Genomic DNA, 18,674 nt, shown 5'->3' on the forward strand with positions numbered 1-18,674 from the left:
TTAAAATTTATTAGACTATATTAAGCTGAAACTTAGTCTATATTGCTCCAGTAGGCATAACAAATACAAATATATGAAGCTATAAGAAAGCAAATCTATCATTGGTATAGGAAATCACTTTTAAAAATAATAACTGTCATTGAAAATATTTGAATGGAGAATGGAAGATCATTTATTCAATCAATATTTAATGAACATGTAAATTGAACAGAGGAATTTCTGCTTGACCTTTAAGATTCCTTCTGGCTTTCAAATTCAATGATTTTTAACTTGCTGTTTAAAATCTTATTTGTTCCAAAGGAAGGTCACAGTTTGAATTTTGTTGAATACGTTTCTTATTTGGACCCTAACTCCTTGGGCACTTTCAAGAGGCTGTAATGAGTACTTTCCTCATAGCTATGACATCTTCAGAATACACAGTGTGTTGTACGGTGGAAATATGTTGTCCTTGTTGGCTGTTGGTGGCCTCCTCTGGTGCAGTGGAAGAGGTGGATGCAGATGCTTTTCTTTTTTTTCTCTTGCCTCCAGCTGGTAACTGTGGTTCTACAATACTGGATGACCCGTTTGTAAGTGCAGCCTTCCCATTGGGCTGTTCCTGGACACAGAGTTCCGACTTCTGGCTGCCTTTGGGCAATTAGGAAGGAGCTTTCTCTTCCCAGCCTCACAAAATTCCTCTGGCTCCTCTACTTGGGGAAAGCAGCATCCCGTTATCATCCCTCTATAACTGAACTCAGATTTTTTTCTTAAGAAAGTGGACACTCTGAGACTTCCTTTCAATGCCCTGAACTCTTTCAACTGAACATTTGCATGAAGGATAAAAATAAGTTAAAAAATAAAAAATAGAATGCACAACAATTGAGGCAACAATGATACCAACTTTGCCAAGTTTCAACTGCTTTTACCAGTGAACTGGGGAGAATGTGGACGATAAAAATGTACTGATGTTCCTGTGTCTCACTGGGAATTGGGGAACACTGAGAGACAATTGGTCTGTGTCCTTACCAGGCTAGTGGCCCTGTTCACTGCTGGGCAGTCTGACTGCTTTCCCAGGATTACTTCTTCTTTGATCCCAGGCTGTTTTTCATGTTCATCCCACGCCCATCTCAGCTTCTGAGTTTCTGCACCCTAATGGGGCCTCAGCAGGGGACAGAACTCCCCGTCCTCATTCATCCTGTGGAGGATTGGAATACTAGAGACACACGCTGTCTTCCCCCAGCCCTTAATCAGACATTAACAATTCATGTTGTTTTCTGCTTAATCTTGAGCTTGCAGCAAAAGGTCTGAGATTTCTATGGCTTACCCAAAGAGCACATAGATTTAATAAGTAATTCATTTCCTGGTATGCTTATGGATGAACAAGAAATGGTCATTTCTAGAATTCTATGTAACACCACTTTCCAATGAGCATGCAAGAATACAGTGTTATCCCAGTAAGAATACTGTTTATATTAGTAAAAAAACCTATACTGATTTTGAGGTGACAAATTGCTTACCAATGAATCCTATACCTAGCTGACATCAGAATCCCTTTAGGAAAGTTTTACAGATAGGATTCTTGGGTGGCATGTGGAAAAAACTGGTTTGTATATTTTTTAACTTCATGAAAATTTTCACGAATGATGAATGTTGCAGTTTGATTGTGAACTCTGCTTTCATTAATAGATTACTGTAAGAGTGGGTTCCTCGGGGCTGGGGATTTAGCTCAGCGGCATAAGCACCTGCCTTGCAAGCATGCAGTTGTGAGTTCAATCCCTGGTACCAATAAAGAAAAAAGAGTGGGTTCCTCACCACAGAAGTGGGGTTCTGATGAAAGGATGAATTTGGCTCTCTTCTCTCTGCTCTTTCACAATCTATTATGCTTCTACCTTCTACCATGGAGTCACACAACGTAAAGGCCTTGCCAGGTGTAGACTTTGGATCATAGACTTCCTAGAGTCCATAACTGTGAGAAATAAATTTATTTTCATTATAAATTACCCAGTCTGTGGTGTTCTGTTACAACAGCACAGGGTGAACTATGACAACGTATTCCCTGCTTCCTACACCTTAATATATGCATAATTTGTCTGGGGATCTTTTCAAAAATACAGATTCTGATTTGGTAGATCTAGGGTGGTACATAAAACTTCATTTGGAAAAAACTGCTAGGTGATGCTGATGCTCTTGGTCTAGACTACACATGGAATTGCAAGGTCTTAGACTAGGAGTTTTTAACCCTCAGGAGATGACAGAAGTTGAAGTACCTGGGAAATCAGAACCCTAAGTCGACAACATTCAACCAGAATCTCTGGGGCTGTATTCCCAACATTAGTGTTTTTAACGAAGTTTCCCCAGCAGATTCAAGTAATGCTGATGGAATTGAGTAAAAGCGCTAATCAAAAGATGATCACTGTGTAATAGTCATTGTACAAAAGAGAGGAAGAGAAAGTGCTCTAAACTATATAACTGCATGTATATTTAAGTGTATAAGATAGAAAATGATATCACAGAGTTTTATTGGATCATTGAACAGAACTGTTTGCAGTATCATTGTTGGAATGTCCACTTTACAAGCTTTAATTTTGTGACTTGAACAATTATTTCTAAGATGACAATATGTAATCCATTAACTAGTGATTTCCTACTGTTCATTTTTTTTCTGTAAATCTGTATAACTTGTACCCTTTCTCTGCTTTTTTTTTTCTTTTCTCCTTAAATAAAATTTAAAAAAAAAAAAAAAGAAAAAAAGATGATCAGGGCCGGGATTTAGCTTGGTGGCTCGAGCACTTGTCTGGCATGCTCTTATGCAATTCCTTCTTTTCAGTGTGGGTTGCATTTACTTCTAACAAACAGAATATGATGGAATAATGGTACACCTCTTCCAAGATTGGGCACATTCTCTTCCTCGGGAGGCCTTGCCTTAGGGAAGCAAGTTACTCTGTTCAGAGGAGCCCCATGGTGATGTCCAAGTGAGGACTCCAGGCTGTGAAAATCCTCACAAGAGAGCTTGAAGTAGATCTTCTTGCAGCCAAGTCCTGAGATGACTACAACCCTGCCTGATGCACTAACTGGAGCCTGATGTGGGAGCCCAGGCCAGAGGAGTCAGCCAAGCCACACTTTGGGCTCTTGACCCACAGAAACTGTGAGATAAGGAATGATTTTAGTCTCTCAAGTTTTTGAGAGGTTTGTAACAACAGATAACTGATACAAAGTTCCTGAAATATCCTCCCTCTTCCTTTCTACTTATCTAACTTTCAAATGTTGGCTGTTGTAAGAAACTTTTTCCTCCAAGTGATTGGTCCTTCATGAATTCTTAGAGTACCACATATAAAGTCATAACACTCATTATTATATAGTGTGTGCCGTCTTGCATTTTTGTATATCTTCTAATCTTTAATTATAATTTTAAAGTATTTTTTTATTAATTTTACAAAATTTTTGGTTTTAAATATATATTTAGATCATATCTATTTCCCTTTAACTTTCTAATGTTTTTCCTCTTAACGGTAAATTGTAAACACACTCACAAAAATAGCACTTAGACTAAAACTTGCCTTAGAACTTTTTTCCCTCAGAACCTAGCCTAATATCATGAACACAATAAGTGCCCTATCAATAAATGTGTGATAAAAGATGATAGGTCATTAGGAAGAATGGATGGAAAGAATTAAAAAATTGAGTTTTGGTTGTAGTTTTTTCACTTATGAAGGAAGCCTGCTTATTACCCCTCTTTGCCGACCTCTATGGGTCCTTAGAACTTCTCTGTAGCTAATACAGAATGTAAAACACTCAACACCTGAAATGTAGTTATAGAAACATTTTGGAAAATGACTCTGCTCATTCTTCTTCATAGAGTAAATGCTATCCCTAATGGCTTTGGAAATTTTGATTAGAATGCTAATGGAAAACCAGCCTTGCTTTATCTAGTTTATGCATATAAACATTTCCACATAATGACTGCAATGAGCCACAACACAGATGATTGTAGAAATTCTGTTTCTCAGCCTGCCTCCACAGTGAGAGGCCTTCTCGGCACTGAAGGTTGTTACTTTCTACCAGGACTCTGTGAGACACAAGTGTGGAGGAACCTTGGTCTAGCACATAAATCCTGTCAGCCTCTTCGACTGATAAAGCAACTGCAAAGTCAAACCTGTGGTCCGAGCTCAGCTCCAGCCTCCTATCAGAGGTTACTGTGGAGATTATCAGGAGCTCTTATCTCAGGGTTGGTGCACACTGGATCTGCCCGGTTGGTTTGGCCCTAGGCTTTCTTGACACCATAAGAAACTGAATTGTATTGGAGCTGCAGTAATAAGTCCCTTTATCTTTTGTTGTTGATTTCTGAATGTCAAGTATAAATTGACTTTTAAAATTATCAATTTTCCCCTTGCATATTGTCATGAGAATTTCTTTGTTTGTATACTAGAACTAGGGAGTTATCTTTATTCTTCTTACACCAGCTCATTGGTAGTTCTTAAGTCCACTCCTTTGCTCTGCAGCAGAAGGTGGCAGCTTCCCAACCTGTACAGTCAAAGACTTGGTGTCTGATTCTAAAATTATGTATAGAGAGACCCCTGAAATGAAAAGCCTGAAGTTGGGGGGGCTGTGAAGAACCTCCACCCCCAAGGTATGGAATGTTTGAGCCACCTCAGCAGTGATTCAAGCTTTCAAGTACCCGGCAAATTGCTCCAAGTTGTTCCGAGAGTGAAAGGACCGTTCTGAAGATGGTGATGCAGAGGAGTGGATAGGTCCACAGCAGGCTGATGGGATGCTTCCTGGGCTGCCCTACCTGGATCCACTGTTCTCTGCTCGTAGAAGTCTTGTTCATTATAGAGGTGGTATGGTGGGTGGTCACAGAAAGAGATCTGGGGCTGGGGTGGGGGTGGGGGAGTCAGTCATTGGGTCCCAAAGAAGCAAAAGAAGCCATTTGGTATGGGAATGATGACCATTCTGCTGCCACACATCTCCTGTGCCATCACTACAGCTTCCTCTAGCCCCACTTATAGTGACTTCCTCACTCATTCTCAGTACTTCAGCCCCTGAAAATGCACTCGCACAGGATCAAAGATGTCTTACGGTCTCCCATGTGCCCTGCTGCTTAGCCTTCTTGGACCAACTGTAACTTCCTTCTCTCCTCCGCATCTCACCTAAGGGAAGTGCCTCCTGGGCTTCCTGAACATTCTGGGCCTTGGCATTAGTCACTTCTATTATAGTTGTCTTAAAATTCCTTTGTTTCCTTCATTGAACTTTACTATTATTTAGAACAGAAACTGCATCATATTTATAGTTGTATTTCCAGTGCCAGAGCATAGCTTGTCAACATTAGTAGCCCCTTGACTCTCAAAGAGTCTAGAGGACCGGCTGGCTGCGCATCTAGCAAAGGCTGGGGTTATTAAAGGATTTGTGAGCAACCCAGGCTAAACCCACGTATCTTCTACACACTGTTGATGTAGAACTTGCATTTTGGTTTTTGTACAGGGAAATAAACTCACAGCCTCACGCTTGCCAGGCAAACTTGCAAGTTTAAGCCTGGAGCAAAGCCTTCGTTAGAGGAAGGGAAGGGGTGCAGTGGGTGAGCTTCTGTGTAGCTTTTAACTCCTTCAGACTTTGGGCAGGAGAATAGGTGTGTAAGTGGAGCCACGTCACAGATACGTGGGAATTGTCCATGTCTTCTGTGCCCTTAGTCAAAGGATAGCTGAAGGCGGAGAACGCATGGATGCACTAAAGACCCAGTCTTTTTAAAAATTTTATTATTTAGGATCAAGAAAGACTAGCATTCTAGGAAGCAAAAAGTAGTCAAAACAAATCAACTCCTGTTGATTGCTATGTGTTCAGGCTGGTACTTTCTTCTCTGGAGGTGTCTGCCAGTCTGGGGTCTGAAGTATCAAACACTGGTTTATGGGATCACTCGAATATCCATGGGAGAGAGGGTAGGACTTCTGATTTCTCCTTCTAACTAGAAGTTTCAGGAACCATTTGGTCTTTGATTTGAGAATATTTCCACTCTCTTCCCATCCTCTTGAGTTTTCTGAAAGAAGGAGATAAATTTAGTGAAATATCACTGATGCATGCCAGTGATCCCACCCGGCATATCTCTTACCCATTATTCCCAGGCTTCTCATAAAAAGTTTTGGTACCAGGGAAGTCAGACTGTGATGTGCGTCTGTGACAGATCCCTGCTCAAGTCTGGCCTCTATCACACGTGGCTCTGCTTCTAATTGCTATCTTTCCTCTCTGGTTTTTCTGCTCTGTCACTGGCCAGTCAGGCAAGCAACTGAAGAGCAGGACTAGAGTAAAAGCAAAGCATGGGACAATGCTTGTGCTTGTGTTTTTCCTCGGGCAAGCTGTTTGTCAGGACTGCCTTCAGTAAGTGATTCCTCCCAGCCCCTCTTATGAGGGCTCAGAATGCTCAGATGGCTAGGATTACTATGTTTTACTGAAATGTCTAGGCCTCATTGGTTGTTTTAAAGCAAACATGAGGTATTTTTGCAAATTGGTGAGGAATTTCAATGGATGTCAAAGAAAATCACAGTGTCATTTGTTTCTAAAAAAGATTTTGGCAACCAATTTTCCATCTGCAACTCACTTACCCAGCTGTGTGGTACGGAGCGAAACAGCTGCCGAGCAGCACAACATAGAAGCAAGTTGGGACTCTTGAGTTGTAATTCTACTTCTGTTACCGGTTTGGGATCTTGGGATGTAAATAAATAAACTTTTCCATATTTAGCTGCAGCTCAATTTTGGATTCTTTTAGGATATTTTCCTGGCTCTCATTACCCAGCTCATCGTGATCTAATTCCAATCTGCAATTTCCTCCTGAACACTCTCATAATTATTCCAACCAAGCATGTGCCTTGTTCTCTCATGTCTGATTTGACTCCTCAGTTAGACCATCAGCCCTGTAATAGTGTAAACTCTGGATAAGAGAAAGCTTGCATAACTTGCCTTGACCTTTACTCTTGGTGTACACACTGGTACAGAGATGACACTCAGCCTTCATTGTTGCATATAGAAATGAATCAAGCCACTTCTAAAACTTAGATTTATGTATGCATAAGCACGTGACTAGTTTAACTTTCCTGGTAACCCTTTCTTTTAGTGATTGGCCTTCAAGGCCTGGAGATTGGAGGTTCCAGTTAGGTGACCAGGTGGTGGGAACAGACTCTGAAATATTTCTCAAGCTTGACTGCACATTTCATTTTGACTCCTACAGACCACTGCTAGGAAACCAGACCTTGGGCGGTACTTGCCAGTCAATGTATAGTGCTCTAAGATTTTGTTCCTTCCTCTCTCACACTTTTCTTTACCTTTGGTAACAGCCAGCTTTGAAAAAAGAAGAAAGATGATGTTCTCCCTGAGTATTCTTTAGCATGCCATAATAAATGACAGAATTAGAGACTTGAGTGACAATGGCACATTTCTCTATTGTGTGTAACTTTTGAACTTTGGCTCTGGGGAGGAATATGGATTATTTCTTTGCTGGCAGAGAATATCCCAGAGTTGTAGGTGTCCTTAAGGAAACCTATGTCCTCTTCGACATTCAGAAATTCTGGGATATGTTCCCAGTGACCCCAACTGTCCTAGGGAAGAGCAAGCCCAGGAGGAATAAAGTCATTTATTAACACTCACTGAGTCTGTGCCTGTCCCATCAAACCCAAGACTTTGAAATCTGACCAAGTGCCAGTCTTACAGAAGATCCTTTCCCAAATCCTTGTCCCAATAAAAGTCTCTTGCTTTGTGTTCTCCTGAGCTATTCCTGGGGTGCACCAGCACGGAGAAGCTTGTATGTTGGCTGCAAGTGAAAAAGCCGGCCAGGTGGCAGGGGATTCAGGTTTCCACTGCAGCACAAGCGGGGAGGCTGAAGCAGCAGGAGATGCATTATCCTCAGAAAAGAAAATAGAGGAGCAGCCCTCAATTCACACCAAGAAACCACGGGTGCTTTCTCCCATAAGCAAACGCCAGCGTGGAAGCATCTACGTAGAGCCTTTTTCCTTTTGTGGACAGCAGAACCTTATCTGACACTTCGTTTGCCTTAACATCAGGTTTAACTTCATTTATTGTCTTTCCACAATGAGATGGGGACTTGACACTAGGTCAGGTATATGCCTGCCAGGTTGATAGAGCTACATTTATTACTTAAAATAGTAATAGCTATTATTATTTGTCTTTTTGAGACAGGGTCTTGCTGTGCAGTTCAGGCTGGCCTTGAGCTCACTTTGTAGCCCAGTCTGGTCTCGAACTTGTAATAATCCTCTTGCTTCAGCCTCCCAAGTGCTGAGTGCTGGGATTACAGGTGTGTACCACCACATGCGGCCTACTTATAATTATGTTTATATATAGCTTTAATCTTATCTCTGGATCTATACTTATAAATTATTCTACTGCTCTACTTACTTAATGAATGGTGCTACTGTTTTATTATAGTATCTCACCAACTCTTGACTAGTGAGGGTCTTTCTTATTTGTTCTTTCTCATGTAAAAAGCCCTTAATCATTTGTCAGCATCCAGTGATAAAGGTCCTGAAGATCTTCTGGCTTGTATTTCTTTGAATTTCCATTGACATTTAGTTTCTACCAGAAGGGAGACTAATGTAGAAGATAATGCTTAATTGTTCAAGAGATTGACTTGCTTCTTGACAACTTCCTAAAGGCTGAATTCGGTTTGACTCTAGGGAAATACAGTAATCATCATCATGAAAAGACCATCAACAACACAAGCAGTTAATACTTACCAGGGCTTCCTCTGTGCAAGTCTTGCTCTAAATACAGCATTTGACATCTGGTAGTTCACTTAATTCTCACAGCAATCCTTTAAGGAAGGTTATGGTTATCAGTATTTTGTAAATGAGGAAAGCAAGGTATAAGGAATTCTCCAAGCTCATATAGTTAGTAAGTAAATAAGCTGAAGACATGGGATTCAGATTTCAAGAAGTGTGGCTTCTAAGCCTGAATATGAGCTTAATCACTTTAGTTGTTTCCTATTCCATCCATTCATCCATCATTTATCTTTAATCATGCATTTATTTTACTATATATGCTACCCAGACATTTAATTTTTTCAGGCTTTTAGAAATGTTGATAAGCTGTCAAAGATTTGTAATTAAGGTGTTAATTTCTGGCCTTGTATTCGTGTCTAATTCACTTGTCACTTTGACTATAAGGGACTGTGCTTTGATTTTCAGATTCTTGTAATTCAGTGGAATTTGGTTCTCATGTCTCATAGTTTAATAAGATAAAAGTGCTACCTGATGAATAATCTTATTATTTGAGAAGTGCTTATTTTATATCTGTGTAGTCCCACAGTACTCAGTGTATCAATTTTCCAGTTATAAGAGCCTCTTAGTTTTAATGAACGAATTGATGAATAAGCCAGGCAAGTTCAAGATGACACGGAGTGCCCTGCATCTTGTTGGAAGGTAGAATTTCCTGTGTTGTGTCACTGGAGTCTTACATTTTTTGTTCATCGTGGTACCTGCATCAGGCAGTAGTAAGCGACTGTACCGGTTGCATGTGCTTAATGGTTATGGTACTGGAGGACGAATTCCCACAGAAACATGGTAATGCTCTGCTTTCATGGTGCCTATGTATGTGCAGGTGAGCCTTTGATTAGCTTTTTGCAAGTTCCCCAATATAGCCAGAATTGCCACCCGGTTGGCACTGGAACTTCACCTCCATTCCAGTCCTGGCAGCCACACAGGAAGACTATGATTTTAGTCCCATAGGAACCATCTGGGAATGGGGGGCGGGAGGGAAATATAATATATATGTATATGTATATATATATATATACATATATATATATATAGGCAGTGAGAGAGAGAGAGAGAGAGAGAGAGAGAGAGAGAGAGAGAGAGAGAGAGAGGAAATGAGCACTGAGAGGTGATGGGAAATCAGACTCACTCACCTGGGGCCATTCACAGAGGAAGGGCAGCCAGTGCGGCCTTGAGTCTGCGGTTCTCAGCGCTGTGTGGCACACAACCTGTTTTGCATGCACGGTGTGCATGGTCACCTTATCTACCACAGCCATGTGGCTGCTTCCCTGCTACAGTAATAAAGGAAAGGTCCTTGGGGGTGGCTGGTGCCTGCGCTATCTGAAGACACACTCAGATGTGTTCAGAGGCGGCCAATCCAACAGGCCCCACTAGAGGAGGCTTGGGTGTCCCTCCGTCACTCGGGGCCTGCGTTTGCAGCATATGGTGCCATTCTCTTATCAGTCCCAGGCGGCTCATTCTCTGAAAGGAGACAAAGAGGGAGATGGTCTTTTGTTGGAAGACACTCGGGGAGTCATGATCTCTTGGGTCCTTGTTCCTGAATGTCAGGTATCTAAGGTGCACAGAAGCCTGAGTAAAAGCAGGAACAATTATTTTTCTGAATGCACTGGCAGTTTCTGGTTCCGGAATTTACTCATCAGAAGCCAGACAGGGGGAAGTAACTTGTTCATTTTGAATTAATCAATCAGCCTTGCGTTTGGGAAATACTTATTGAGAACCAACTGTATACAAGTTTTCACCCAAGTGCTGAGCATACAGTAGAAGCAAAAAGCAGCCAAAGTTTCTTCTGTTCATGGAATTTAAAGTCTGGTAGTGATGTTTAACTGGAGGCAAGAGAAAAAGGTACAGCTTTTCGGCTAGTGCTGGGGTGAGGGCCGGGGCTTTCCAGAGTCTGTCCCTGTCCAGAAAGGTCTTTTTAAAATCTACACAGCTGGTTGTAAGCTCTCTGTGGAGTATCCCAGCCTGAAATTTTCCCTGTCAACTCATCCGGGAGTCAGAGAGTGCTTTTCTGCCTATCTTCCTTTATGGCCACCCTCCCACCAAGAAACCATTCTATTTGTTGACAGTTAAAATTCTGGAGCTCCTGACTTAGCACTGTTATCATTCTATTTTTGGAGTAGAATCAGCTTGACTGTGATCATTCCCACAGAGAGGACGAGGCTTCCTTTCATGTGTACGAAGACTGCAGAGCCAGGAAATTTAAATTTAGGATAACTAACACAGACAGAAAATAAAGCATGTGTAAGGTCAAACTTACTTGGAGAGTTCACTTCCACTGTTTTTCTCAATGTCTTTACTCTCACCTCTGCTGCTCTCTCCTGCCTCATGTCTTTCCCTCTTTCTCTTCCAGGACTGCTTGTCTTTCCGCACCAGGCTTTCATGAACAGTTTTAAAGGAATAATAGCATGGTGGGGAAAGAAATGAGAAGATTCCTAGCCCAGGATGTTTGTTCTCTGGATGACAAAGCAGAGTTAGGGGCAACTGTGATCACACAAACGTAAGCACAGGTAGAGGTGGGAGGCTGATGTACGGCTGTGAGTGGGCCCCCGCCAGTGTGAGTGGTGTAATACTGGTGGCCAGGGGTCCTCCACAGGCTTGGCCATGACTGTGCTGGTGATATCTGGGACAGTGGCGCTGTCTGGAATGGTGTATGTGTGCTGCCTGCCAGACTCAGACAGGCCACCCACAGCTCCAGGGGAAGCTCTTCCTGGTGCCAGGGGAATGGTGCAATAAAATGGGATGGGGCTGTTACCAAACGGGGAGGTCAAGGATTTATGGAAGATTTTCTCTGGATATTTGTTTTCTTGTCCAGGTGAAGAATGGAACAAAAGGGAATTCATAGAAGGAAAAAACTACAGATGATCAGCTTAGATTTCATATTCAGTTATCAAATAGTTACAGACACAGCAGTCAGGTGTTTACTTACACAACTGACTTTGTAAATAAGAGGAACAGGCAGTTAAATATGCAATGGTTTTTGAGGGTTCCAAGAAGACCCTGCTCCCACATCTTCTCCAATGGAGCCTAGAATTCAGCTGTTGGAGAAAATTCTTTGGGCCAGAGAAATATAAAAATATTCCTGGAAAAATCAAAGGATTAATTTCTCATGGCAAGGCCTGGGGGTATTGGTCCTACAGAACCTTCTAGCACACAACCAGGATGCCAAAAATGGTCATCCTTCTCTTCCCTGTCATTGCACATATCATTCATTTACTTTTGACTCATCTCTTGAATCTATTTCCTCTTTCTGGGTCCTTCTTTCTGCTCCTTCTCAGTGTTCATCAGTTTTTGTATTAACTTTGTGTCTGGTCTTACTGCTTTCAGTCACAGATTAATCTTCCTGTCCATAGTTATCTTTCTGAAATAAATTAAGTGTATTCCTTGTTTTGTACACTGACATCTGCCCATGCTCCATATTACAGAATCCACGTGCATTAGCCTGGCTCACAAGGCTGATCCCAGTGCGCACACAGCCACCATCCCAGTCACGCCCTGGCCCCGCTAGTACAGAGTGACTGCTGTCCTCTTAGTGAGCCTCTGCACTCCCTTGCTTAAGCTGCCCTCCCTCAGCCTGCTGGGTTCTTCTCCATTCCCTCCATTCATCAAAATCATTCATCCTTTAAGTCTCTTGGACTAGAACTTCGACCAGGGAGCATTTCCTAGTGCTCCTGAGCCAAGCTAATTTCTTTCCTTTGAGCAACTGCGCATTGTATTCTGACCATCATTTATCATGGCCTGACTTGAGACAGTGATTTGAAGGTCTGTATGTGTCTTCCTTTGGAAAATACACGCCCTCCTATTTTCTCACTGCTAGAGAGGTCCATCACTACAATGTGGATTTTCTAGAGAATTGATTTTCAGGGGGCTCCCAGGGGGCTCTGTCCAAGTCACAGCTGCTACATCAGTCTCCACTTGGCCTTGTGGAAAAACTGCTGCACTCTGAGGAGAACTCAAAAGAGATTTTCTGGTTGGATAATTATTTGATGAAAGAACCAAAGGACCTGGATTCTACTCCTAGTGATATTTTGTGTTCACAGCCCTTACTGGAGCCCATGGTGTTCTAGGTAGCATAATAGGCCATTTCCTTAGGGAGCATCCCAATGTGTGCAGATTAGGAGGACTGACTAAGACTTCCAGCTGTGTCACAGCTGCACAAAAAGTTGAATCCATCAGTTAATAACCAAGACTGCTTAGCTTTGGAGTGGTAAGCAAAGATTATAATTTCAATGCAAGCAATTTCAGACACTTTCTCACCTGGGCCAAGGTGAATGTCAGGGCCAAGGTTGAAAACATGGGAAGGATTTTGGGCTTTTTAAAATCACAGGTGGGAGAGCTTGCAGTCTGCCATAGATGTCAAACCTAGATATCATATCTGGCACCAAGGCCTCAGGCAACATCCAGCCACCAGAGATCTGGACCTGAAAACCAGAGCCCTGAGGCAGAGAGCTGTGTTTGAATGCAGTGAGCGAACCCCTGAGACACTCCTTTCCTCCTGAGTCTTCTGTGTTGACTGTCAATTTCCTCTTTTATGGAAATTTCTATTCATTGTTTTTTGTAAGAACAGAATAGAGATTTTACGGAGAGTCCTGGCCCTTAATCACACTAAGGCGGCTGGAGAAAGTCACAACATAGGACACCCTTAATATATGATTCACTTGACTTTCATGGACAGAGATGGAAAAATGCTGTTTTTGAATGATTTTTTCAATCTGTTTGCTTTCAGGGAAGGCGTCAAAGGACACATTTTTTAATAGCATTTTTTTTATGAGGAGGAAGGGGATCTTGTACTCAGAGGATCTAGGTTTAAACTGTAGAAAAGGTTTAAGTTAGACTTTTTAAAAATAACATGTATTTTATAAATGCAGAATTTCTTTCTTTCCTTCTTTCCCCTTCAGCAGAACTGCTCCTTGAAGACTGCTGACAGCTGAGTTTTTGTAGCTGGAGCAAAGACTGAATGAAATTTATAATATTCTTTTTTTGTTGCAAATGAATTTATTGACTTCTAAAAATATTTACTCTTTATTTTGGAGACCATGAAGTCATCATAAAGCTGTACACAGATATTGCACACCAACATGGTACTCTGTTAAGAAAAATTAAATGGCATCTTGTTAGTAAGAATGAGTGGAATATTTTTCCTCAATGTAAATTTTTCACAGAGATAGTGATGCTCCATGCATGCTGTCATCAGATCTAATAACACAATGCAACCCCGTGTTTGCTTGTTGGGGCTATGAAGGTCAGACCGCCCTGAGATGGTAGGAGGCAGGCACAAGGCTTCCCTGGAGGAAATCTTTCCTTTCTCCTTGTCAATCACCCTAAGTTAGGAAAACAGCCAGGCTTTTATTGAGCCAAAAAGACCTTTTCTACTACATGTACTTGGAGATGTGGCAATGCTTAGAGATATTTAGTGGGGGCATTAAGGTGATCACTGCTATGTGAAAGCCTGCTAGAGGTTGGGAGACCCTCATTATGAGTTTGGGGTCTCAGAATATGCACTGGTTGAGCTGGTTGTGATGGTGCATCCCGGAATCCTAGCACTCTGGAGGTTGAAATGGAGGATTGCTTCGAGTTCGAGTTCAGATTGAGCTACCGAGTGAGACTGTCTCAAGAAGAAATATATGCACTGCTTTTTCCCTTTGAATATTTAGCTGTGCTTTAAGTGGTGAAGAGAGTATGCTGGGCTCATGATGTCATAGAATGTACCGCGATGAAGGTCGAGAGGAGGTCATGTTAGAGGAGTCTTACGAGAGGACATGAGGTAGCCTGAAGAAGAGCTCCCCCAGTGGAGGTGTCAAACCCCATAGAGAACCACTAAGTGCCATGAATTCCCATAGACATCTGGAGATGCACCATATTCCAAATGATGAAGCTATCGGTTACCTTCAGTTGGATGTTAATCAAACAGTGTGCTTCACAACTCACAGGCTAGTGAGGTCTCAGGACACATGGGCAGCATAACGGAGGATCATAGAAATAAGACAAAAGAAAGCCTTGAAGCTGTGTTTGAAATAACATTTGTATAGTGACTACCACTGGTTTAACTTAACAACCTGACTATCCACAGCTGTCTTCAATATTAAAAGGTCAGCAACTGATTAGTGACTTAAACTTTGAGTATCATAAAAAGGAAAAACAGTGACAGAAATGCAACTGACTGATCGAAATTTATTATGCACGTATCCATTCATCCATCCACCAAATATTTGTCAAGTTTGATGTTTACTCCCAGGAATACAGAGTTCACTGAGACATTACCCTCCATGGTTTATGGCTGAGTGAGTGGGGACAGGTAGGACTCTGTGGTCTCTCATCAGAGAGACAGATTAATGACATGATTAGGCAAGCTTCCCTCTCAGTCTCCTTCCTAGAGATTTTATTTTTCAGTGAACCTCCTATTCCTATGATCCCAGGTGCAGTAAGCTGGCTGTACTACAAGGCTGGGGTGCTCTAAAGGTCCTTGGTATTGGCTTCCAACACAAGACTATATTCTGAAATGATGCAAGGTGGGGACACACAGGGAGCAAGAGCCTAGTGATTTGGCCAGTCCAGCATTGCCCCCCAGTGGTCAAATGAAGGAACATGTGGACTGATAAATTCCCGGAGGGAGGTTATGAGAGGGCAGTGGATTGGGGGGCTGCAGAATGATTCCTCCAGACAGATGTCAGGAAAACAGAATTGGAGCCATAGCTGAGAGATGAAGGTGAAGACTGACATTCATTCATATCTGGACATTTTGGGAGGTTATACATAGAGAGAGAAACAGAAACAAAGACCAGTATGTTTTGCCAATTTGGATTTTGTTAGAAGAAATTGAAACCAGCGGGAGAGATGACCAGGCTGCCTTGGGGATTAGAGCCGTGGTAATGGTTGGAGTGAGGGAGTGGCGATCTGGAGCTGCACACTCAGTCTTCTCAGGCTACCCTTTTCAAGGCTCTAGAGAAGGTTTCATCTAGAATTACCGTCTCCAGGGCAGCCCAGAAAGGAGCACAGATTTGAATGAAATCGAATGTAAACTGCTGTGGGCAATGAACTTTCTTTCCCCCATTAGGTTTACAAAAGAGTTTAGTCCTTCAAAAGCAAAGTTTGCATCCATCCTGGAACTTCAAAGACCTCAGAGTTCTCTGTCTTGCGCGTCCAGTGACTTGTCTTGCAAGTCCAGTGACTTGGCTTTGAAGGGAAGCTCTCACTAGCAGAAGTCTCCCCCTCCTGCCACACACAGTTGGGTCAATGTCAGTAGAAGAGCTCAGCATAGCAGGACACTGTCATGTCCCCGAGACTGTAGATTATGAGTCAAGGCTGCAGCCCTGGCAGCCGGTCTGCTGTTGGCACGATCTGCGACTAATGCAATGTCTGCACCTTGTCTCCCATTTCACCTCAGCACGTGGTGCCCATGAGACACCATCACTCACCTTCCGAGATGAGGGGAGCAGGGGGTCCACCCTTACCCCGAGCCCTCCCTTGCTGAATTCCATTTGGTTGACCCATGACTCGGCTTCCTGGATCTTCACCACGCTTGAGACCTTTCCTGTCTCTATCTTTGCTGCTTTCCTGCTCTGCCTGCCTGAAAAGATGGAGAAATGGGTCAGAGAAACTTTTTGATCAAGTTTAAAAATAAGACAGACTCACCAGGTACAAAGTTGGGTTTCTAAAGCATAATGCACAAAAGGTCAGATAGTTCACATCACTGTCTGTAAAGTTCAAGCAGTTGAAGCCAGATTGTAAAAGACCTGACGTGGTAACAATTCAAAATGAATGAATGGCAGGAGACCTGAGAGTGAGATGGTGGAAGAAAAGAATACTTCTGTTATTGGGGTACCAGAAGACTGAGTGAGTGACAGGAACTGTGTGCAGCTGTCCGTGCACTGGTGTGTGAAGTTTGTGAAGTCAAGAACTGTGTCTTTTGGCTCCTCCCTGATAACCCCTGAAGATAGGAGGTGCTTGATAATAAGCATATTGTCCTGTGTCACCGTGGTTAAGAGACCATGCTTTAAAAACCCAACAATCTGGAATTAGAGATCTTTCACTTCAATTGTTCAATCTTAGAAAAGTGTTTTAGGCTTTCTGAGCCTCGGGTTTCCCACCTGTAAAATGGGCATAATCATATCTTCCCCACTCCCACATACCTAGAAAGCTGGTGAGGGTTAGAGGGAAAGATGCATCCTGTCTGGCATGTGGCTGATGCTGAGTAAACAGAAGTTATTTACACTACTTCTTTCCATTGTGAGTATGTGCAGATTTTTGTGGGTTCATGAGTTTTTCAGTGTAAGCCAAACTTAGCTATAAAATAAAGTCAGGCTTATTTCAGAATAGGAAAATGTTGCTTTTAGTTTTATTTTTGCAATGTGGGGATAAAACCCAGGGTCTCACAGATGCCAGATAATTGCTTTACCACTGAGCTCCATCCCCAGCCCAGAAAAGGCAAAGACATAAGCATGAGTTCAAGCAGGGTCTTTTCCTTTGTGCCCTGTGCCACTTCGAGAACTGTGAAGACTTCGCCTGTCCAGCGTGTTCTTAGCCCTGTGTAGAATGGGGAAGCCTTCTGTGATACATAAGGTTCTCCCTGAAGCAGGCATGAGGCTCAGCGGCTTACTCTCCCCATCGCTCTGAGGCAGGATGCTCACTTGACCGCTGACTCTGGCTTTTGCTCTGGTAATTGTGACTGTTCCACTCCCGGGAGCCACCAACAAGAGAGACTCAGAGTCTCTGTGTTCAGTCATCACTGAGAGCCTATTAGGAGAACAAGGTACCATGCAGCTACTTGAAAGGCTGAGAGTCTAGAAATGGCCGTTGCAGAGGGAAATTCTCCTGCTTGGCTGACTAGGGCCAAGTCTATGGCTTTAAAGCAATTGGCACAGATGTTGAGCGGGGGGTGCATTCATTTTGTGCTCAATAAAACAACTTTTATTCAAGGACGTGAATTGTTATACCCTTGGGAAAGGTGAAGGTATAGAAACAGGCTGTAATTTCTTGGAAAATCTAATTCCCCTGTAGCTGGAGACAGATAGGATGAGACAGAGGGAGAGAGACAGATGAAAGGGAGCTCTGTTATCCCAGGAAGTCCTAGGTAATTACCTAGCCTGAATTTCTCCTGGAGTTTCCGGGTGGTGCCAGATGTGTGCAAGGGCTCTGTGGGCACCCCACAGAGCCAGCGCACAGAGTCCACCTCCGCCCCCTGGCTGCTCCTCATGTCTGGGAACACATCAAAGGAGGTTTGATATTCATAACTGCTGTGAGTCATTTTCACATGGAGCTGCGGGAGCTGCCTATACTGCGGCAAGCTGTATTCAGCCCTTTGTAAGAGCAGCTGAGCTGAACCAATCCTGCATTATGGTTGAGACTAGATTCCTCCTGGGAGACCTGGGTTTGCCCCCAGACCCCTGTGCAGAATATAATAGGTCTTTTTATTGAGAAACAGTTATTAAAACAACTTCCAGTCTTGGATTAGGCATCTCTACCACCCACAAGAACAGCTCTGCTGGTTTCTTCCCCCAAAGCACAACCACCTCCAGGCCCTGCCATTGGTGTCAATGACATCCGAAGCCTCCCTGTTTGCCTCACTCTGAGGACAAAGGACATCAACAAGACTCCAACCATGACCACATTTCTTCTCCCCTGGAGTATGAAATGCTGCTTGCTCCCGTTGAGCTTGGCTATTGTTAGAAAAAGTGCCCTGGGTGGCCCTCCTTGAGGGCCGGTGGGGGTTTGGGAAATTAAAACGTAGGACTGTAGAGTTGGAAGGGGCCTTAATCATCACCGGATTCCAGTCCCTGCAGTTATGGATGATAATGGAGGCGCGGGAGGCTAAGTGAATTGTCTAGGGCCTGCAGACAAGCAAGGACTTCTGGAATCATGTTCTAAAAGAGGAGGCAGACAGCGGCAGGGTGAATCTTGCTATTACTTTTGTGCAGAGGCCAAATCTATGGG

General features: G+C 42.9%; 1 protein-coding gene and 2 long non-coding RNA genes across 11 annotated transcripts in view; 1 reads left to right on the forward strand and 2 right to left on the reverse strand.

Moving 5' to 3' along the window:
- Positions 1–3,330, forward strand: part of LOC106028677 (uncharacterized) — a 51,806-nt gene extending 48,476 nt beyond the window's left edge. For all 9 annotated transcript variants that reach the window (XR_010043373.1, XR_010043375.1, XR_010043369.1 and 6 more), the window contains one exon: positions 529–3,330. This is a non-coding gene — a long non-coding RNA (uncharacterized LOC106028677). The remainder of the gene's footprint in view (positions 1–528) is intronic.
- The window catches only part of LOC100719991 (T cell receptor alpha chain MC.7.G5-like), a 556,517-nt gene that overhangs the window by 144,388 nt on the left and 393,455 nt on the right, over positions 1–18,674 (reverse strand).
- LOC134473232 (uncharacterized) lies at positions 5,710–10,010 on the reverse strand. The gene is made up of 3 exons (XR_010043377.1): positions 9,881–10,010; positions 8,709–8,785; positions 5,710–6,004 (listed from the first exon to the last, which is right to left on the reverse strand). It is a non-coding gene; the product is annotated as an uncharacterized LOC134473232 (long non-coding RNA).

The sequence above is a fragment of the Cavia porcellus genome, unplaced genomic scaffold, assembly GCF_034190915.1.
Source record: "Cavia porcellus strain 051 isolate PalLab524CR breed Dunkin Hartley unplaced genomic scaffold, mCavPor4.1 scaffold_26, whole genome shotgun sequence".
Taxonomy (NCBI): Eukaryota; Metazoa; Chordata; class Mammalia; order Rodentia; family Caviidae; genus Cavia; species Cavia porcellus.